Source organism: Diachasma alloeum, unplaced genomic scaffold (assembly GCF_001412515.2).
Source record: "Diachasma alloeum isolate Michigan unplaced genomic scaffold, Dall2.0 Dall_scaffold_00544, whole genome shotgun sequence".
NCBI lineage: Eukaryota > Metazoa > Arthropoda > Insecta > Hymenoptera > Braconidae > Diachasma > Diachasma alloeum.
In genome coordinates, this window is record NW_021680676.1 from 62,878 (window position 1) to 69,143 (window position 6,266).

Sequence of the window (6,266 nt, forward strand, 5' to 3'; positions counted from 1 at the left end):
TTGCTGGGAGTTTCTGAGTCTGCAATATTGCTCTATCCACAGTTTGCCACGTTTTGAATTCCACAGTTTCAATCATAACTTAGTTACAAAGTAATTTTTTCAATTCAAGTGATAGCACATCAACTCCCGGACAGTCTTGTCATTCATCTAAATGGCACGCAGGCATTGGATTGGAACACCTGAGCTTCGCGAGATAATCTTCGTAGTTCGTAAGAGGAGAAATTGAATCTTCTGTGAAAATGGAAATATTGATGGCATCAAACATCAATTTGCAGTTTTGGTGGTACGTACAGACGCAAACAACGTGCGTACCACTCGTTCCTGCCAATACATAATATTTCGGTCTCAACTCCGCAAACTTACTGAACCCCACAGGAGATTCCGGATGAGTAGTTTTATATTGTTGATGCAGATCTGCCAAATTTTCAAGTACCAGCCTTATCTGCATAATTTTCTTCGCGTCGTTGATTCTAACGGATACTTTATCTTTGATTCCAGATATAATTCGACTGTTATTTTCGTAAAACGTGTGGACTTTCTCAATAGGTTCATCGGGTAATGATTTTCCTGCTTTCACGATGGTCGAAGCCAATACTCCTCTCATTTCTCTCAATTTTTTCACTCTCTGAGCCATGTGTCTCATGGCTCCAAATTCCTCACTCACTTTCCGAGTATTCCATGACAATGGAGCGACTGTCAAAATTTGTAAACGTTCACCGTATCCCTCCGTACTTTTAAATTTTTCTTTCGGGCCATTCAACATTTCTTCCAACTCAACTTCTCGAGGAGAACATGAATGTTCTACTGTTCTCCTGCTCACTTCATTGTCTGAATCTTCATCTACTAAGAAATCGTCAATTTCCATTGGGTCATCGAACGCTTCGGTGAATCCATTATTATTAGGATCAACTGAATGGAAAGAATTACCAGATCTCAATGAACTGTTCGCGATGTTACTGTTAGAAATGTCCGCCACGAATGGTGTAAGATTTGAAGAGTACCCGGAAGAATCATCGGAACTTCCAGTCGGTANTTATTAGGATCAACTGAATGGAAAGAATTACCAGATCTCAATGAACTGTTCGCGATGTTACTGTTAGAAATGTCCGCCACGAATGGTGTAAGATTTGAAGAGTACCCGGAAGAATCATCGGAACTTCCAGTCGGTATTGAATCAGATATCGGAGGGAAGGCTTCGATGTGTGGATGAAAATTAGGGGGTGATGAGCTAGAAATATAAGTGGCAGCTTTCTTTATACAGTTGATACACAGTCGTGCATTCGCCGGCAAGGATGGAAATTTTTTCCGTAACGATTCCGAAATTACACGTAGACCTTTTCCAACGTGACCTCTTTCTCCAGGGGCGCGCATTGGATTAGCGCATCTCTCGGCATGGGGCCTCTGATAAAAAAATTTAATTGATCCCTTCTATGGATAGATTAATATTAGATTAATGGAGCCATCAATATGGAATTAGTAATGAAGACCATTGAATCTATTCCGATATTCTCATAAATGGTCCATTTATCTCAGAAGGGAGTGATTTCAGAAGAACATGGGGTGACTCTATATTTAGCGCTCAACAAGTCCACAACAACGACTGTATGTACACATTCTTTCATGAATGTACTCGTGACTATGATAATTTATTATCCATTGAAAAATAAAAATGAACTCCTCTTATTTTATAACTTCTTCACTGGCACATTACAAACAGGCAGATTATATACCTCGATCCAAACTGACGAATAACTGAAGGAGAATAATGATTTAGTCAATTTCTAGAGGCAATTTAACACAGTGAACAGAGAATGAGGGATGATGTTGCAGGAGCAAGAGTCACAAGACAACTAATTAGATTCGTACTCATTGTAACCCTTGGAGGTTGTATGGAAACACGATTCCACGAAGTCTGTAGTTTTTCAGACCGCTTACCTCCTTCTCCTCCTCCCCATTTCAACCCTTACGACAGCGAATTATATTGTATTGATAATTTGTGAAACATCGCAATCCGATTGAAAGTGTACGCACATATAAGGTCTTCTTCCAAGAACAATCAGACAACGTTTCATTTTCCTGGCTGCTTGTCGTATTATTTTTCATTTCTTTATGCTCGTCAAGGGCGAGAGTTGACGCTGGCTGAGTCAATAATACAGTGGAAAAATTGGACACGTAGGATTCGAACCCGACTGAACAAATTGCGAGTTCTTCGCCTTATTGACTGAGCTATTGCAGGCTTTCGATTTCTATGACATCTTCATAATGACTTCAGAATTTATCAATATCGGTATTTAATTATTAACATCGCTAACATCACTATTAAAAATTTCTATCTGAAATTTCCGGTGTACTTTCCCGAAATTTTTAGCTAATTTAGATTCTACTGAAATTTCAAGGAATTTCTATAAACTATGAATTTCAATTGCATTTTCCCCTGAAAATGAGTGACAAATCTGAAAATTCCGGTAAATATATACATGAATTTCCAAGACATCAACACTGAATGCGATTTAGGGGAAAAAAATCATGAAATTTCCGATTTCAGAAAAAATTCATCGGAATTTCAAATAAATTTAGGAATTTTCGTCTTTGTGGTAGTTAAAATTCTGGAATTTTAATTTTGGAATTTCAATTCTGGAACAGAGTAGGGATCTGATGAGGAAATTTATGGATTTTCGATAGCATTCTTCCCCAAACTCAATGCTCATTATTCAAAATAATGTTAAACCAATTATGCTCCTCCTATTTGTAGGCCTGTAACGTAGTTATATCATTGGTTATGTAGATGATTCACCATATGAGTATAAGTGATGAATTGACAATGTGATTTTACTAATTATAGCCGTTAATGTCGAAAAAAAAATTTATGCAAAAAAAAATTGTCTCATCTCTATATCGATATCACATTTCAAAATGTCCCGAAAAAATTGGGGATTATTATTATTTATCAAGAAAAAAGAGAATCAATTGATTTTCGACTGGCCCCTGTGTAACAGTGAAATTTGAAAAATTTTAACCTCTGAAAAAGGGTCACTACTCGTCTTCACAGTACTGGCGTATTTTTTTCGAATAGTAGACGAAAAAACGAAAAAAATCGTTTTTTATTCATTAAAATCCGTCAATTAGTTCGCGAGATATGATTTTTCAAACATTTGAGCTTTTGACACATGTTGTAGACAAACAATTGATGTTGAAGGAACAAAAATTTACGGAAAGCATGTACTTATGTAGTACCTGACTGTGAGCATGTCAATTCAGAATTCTGAGAACCAAAAAAATTCAGGGTGGCTGAGTTGACATGGAAGGTCCCATAGGTATACAGTCAAATTCACTTCATACAGTCTATAATCAAAGTCAATTAACGTCTTTTTGGGGTGTTTTGACCAAATTTGCGAAATTTCGAAAAGAAATTTTTTTTAATAAAATAACTTCAGGAGGAAGTGCAACGTGTATGACGGCTGAAAATACTGATTTTGATTATAAGTACTGGAAAAAAATGAAACAAATCAATCATGACGTAACTTGCAAAATTCAACTATTCCAATTTTTTTTTGAAAATTCGGTGTTATGGGCATCTCGAGATCGAAAAAATAATTCACTAAAAATATTCTTATAGGCAATAAAAAATCAAAAATTTAGATGCTTAATAAATAAAAATCGGATGGACAGAAATCGAATTATTGAAGAAAAAACGGAAAAACGAAAAAAAATCATATTTCCGAATTGAGCTGCCGAGGAAATCTGAAAAAATTCAAGAGATAGTTTTTGGAGGGTGAGGATCAGTGGTTGACTAATTTGGTGTGGAATACCTCATATGCCAATTTGTATTCTCGACATACGAAAAATGTATTAGAAATGGATACGTTGGGTATCTCATTACCAGATACAATAAATAGGGATATTGTTATATATAATAACTCCAAGGTGACTGAAGAAAGCGTGAACAGTTTAATATTCATTCTAGTATATTGTGCACCAAGGGCGATAAATTATATTTTCTCCACCCGAGGTGCACATGCTATTTTTCAATAAGCCTGGAAAGAAAAGTTTGTATTTTGCGTTCTGATTAGCGGGATGAAAGTGAATACTTTCTACTCAAGAGTGGAAAGTTGTACCCAAGAGAGGAAAGTACTGACTTAATCAGTACTTTCCGCCCAAGCTAGCAACTTTCCATCCTAGAACGAAAAGTACTCATTCCTCCCGCTTATCAGATAGCAAAGTACTAACTTTTCGCGCTAACAAATAACGTCGGTTTATCTTCAGAGTTCAATACGATTAGTAGAGATTGCATACAATTTGGACATTTGTATATGAGCTGTTGACAAAAGTGACTTTGCCTTTGATATTTTCAGAATTTACTAGAGAGAGGACGATATCTACATTATTCAGCAGTAGACCACTGTGTGCCCTAATTTTTTATCTGGAATTAGTGGTTCCTTCAATTTTTTACCTTACCTTAGTAATTATCAACTGCATAAGTATGCAATGCATCATTCTGGGAAATAACTCCAAAATAGTCAATTACGAAAGTTTCATCGTCTTGTAAGATAACAAAATGGGTCTCTGGGTTCGTGGAACGGTTATATTCTCATTTTGAAGTCAAAAATATATCTTTGAATTAAACAAAAAGTTGTTCAGTATCGGTCGGTCAATTTGGAATTCTTAACAGTTGACTTTGGCTCGTTCTCCCTTCTTTTCTAATAAAATTTACTCTTGTCGAGAACGTTTTTCTTGTTTACCAATTTTTTATGGAATTTATTCTCCATAGTCGGAACCTCTATGCAAGAAACGTAAGAGTGACGAGAGTAATAACGACAACAGTAAGAAGAATCAGCCTCTTTCAAGCAGAGAGATTTCCTCAAAGTCGGATAAATACAATTATTCAGAAGACTTTCCTCCATCAGACAAAGAGGAAGTGAAACTCATTGATGAATACCGGCCGTCCATGGGAACAGGGAAACGAAAATAATTCTGGAAAAAGTATTGATGGGTAATTCTAATGAAGTCATCGATCTCATAAAGTACTTGACCTAATCGAATACAAATTCAGTAGAGATTCTATCGACTCCTTTCAAGAGATTCCGTACACAGGGTTCACCGTAGGACTTTTAATGAAACCAAAGTTGGCAGTGCCATCAACAACAGTCTCGGCGCCCTACCTTCTTCGTACCAGAAATATCCTACGACGACTGCTCGTTAGTTTGAGGACAGCGATTATTGACGCTTGCACCCTTGTCCATGATCACGACACTTTTTCGATCTCCTTTATGTTTTCTCAATTCGTAATTTTTATTTTTCTTCTTCAAATGTGAGAATTTATCATCTTCAATATTTATGGTCAATACTGTACATAAGAAAATATCAGAGTCTATTCATGCGAAAATCAATATTTGCGAAAAATATTTCAATATATATACATGTATGTACATTCATATAAGTAGTTATATATAGGATACATCTCGAGATATATCGGCAATGTAACATCATATGTATGCAATACATATTTAGAATATAAGTCAGTATTTAACATTTATATATCAAAATCGGTTAATTTAGTACATCTCAACTACATCGAAGATATGTATTTCCATACATATCAGATATATTCAAAGTATTAGTATATATTTCAAATATGTATTGCCGATATACATTTTTCCATGCCGGATAGTTCAGACAACACAGATCTAGTGCTGGCCTTACATTATGAGAGATACGAGGCATCTGACCAGGAGGGGTATAGGATCCCCCTTGAGTACAATAAATCCACCCTTCTAGATTCAAGGGTGGTAGCAGGTGGCCGTCTACCACTGGCTACTTTTTTTTTCTTCCTCACGCCTCTAATTCTCCATTAATGCAATTCGGAGTTAGGAGGGTAGCAGTTTACCGATTTGATTGAAAATGAGATTCTATTTTGTTGACTTACACTTGTCAACTGGGGAGGCATAAGATCATAAGAGTCGTTTTATACAATTTCAATAGACTAAAAACTGTGTTTCCCGCAGATTTGAACATGTTGCGGAAGAGATCCAGAAATGGCTGTAAGCGATTGCCCCAATTCTGAATTGTAAAAGTTTTGTTTTTATTCTTTATTGAAAAGTACATTCCAAAAGAAGAAAAATGAGCGTAACCAGAGCTTTCTTACACAATGATTGGCAGAGATATAGAGGATTGAATTTCTCGTTATTCTAAAAACTTTTCCCGTTCAATTAAGGACCGCAGTTGCATTCCTTTACTAAAAACGGATGCGCTATTGCCATATTCTACGC